General features: G+C 39.5%; 1 protein-coding gene across 1 annotated transcript in view; it reads right to left on the bottom strand.

The window, feature by feature from the left end:
- GUCY1A2 (guanylate cyclase 1 soluble subunit alpha 2) overlaps positions 1 to 802 on the bottom strand; it is a 413092-nt gene that overhangs the window by 39417 nt on the left and 372873 nt on the right. The window lies entirely within an intron of this gene.

The following is an 802-nucleotide window of genomic DNA, read 5'->3' as shown; positions in this document are numbered from 1 at the left end:
CCCAACCTTCCTTCTGAGGAGTGGCTGGTGGGTTTGAACCACCAGCTTTCTGGTTAGCAGTCAAGTGCCTTAGCCACTATGCTACCAGAGCTCTCAATATCATTAATATCAAATGCAAATAAAATTTTTCTGAAAATAATTCAAACAGTTGCAGCAGAACATAGACAGGGAGTTTCTGGAAATTCCAGCCAGATTCAGAAGAGGACATGGAACAAGAGGTATCATTGCTGATGTCAGATGGATCTCGGCTGTAAGCAGAGTACGAGAAAGATGTTTACCTGTGGTTTACACACCACAGTCATGTGAATCATAACAAATTATGGATAGCACTGTGAAGAATGGGAATTCCAGAACATTTAACTGTGCTCATGAGGAAGCTGTCCATAGACCAAGAGGCAGTTGTTAGAAAAGAACAAGGGGATACTTCATGGTTTAAAATAAGGAAAAGTATCTGCTAGGGTTGTATTCTTTCACCATGCTTATTCAATTTGTATGCTGAGCAAATACTCTGAGAAGCTGGACTATGTGAAGAAGAATATGGCATAAAGAATAGAGGCACACTTGTTAACAACCTGTGATGCAGATGATACAATCTTGCTTGGTGAAAGCAAAGAGGACTTGAAGCACTTACTAATGAAGATCAAAGACTAAATTCTTCAATATGGATTCCACCTCACCATAAAGAAACCACAAATCCTCAGAATTGGACCAATAAGCAACATCATGAAAAATGGAGAAAAGATTGAAGTTGTCAAGGATTTCATTTTACTTGGATCCACAATCAGTGCCCATGGAAGCAGCA

The sequence above is a fragment of the Orycteropus afer genome, unplaced genomic scaffold, assembly GCF_000298275.1.
Source record: "Orycteropus afer afer isolate SDZICR_OR568_19922 unplaced genomic scaffold, OryAfe1.0 scaffold00147, whole genome shotgun sequence".
In the NCBI taxonomy this organism is placed as follows: Eukaryota; Metazoa; Chordata; class Mammalia; order Tubulidentata; family Orycteropodidae; genus Orycteropus; species Orycteropus afer.
Note: the sequence above shows the minus strand (reverse complement) of the source record. Positions and strands in the feature narration are given on the sequence as shown.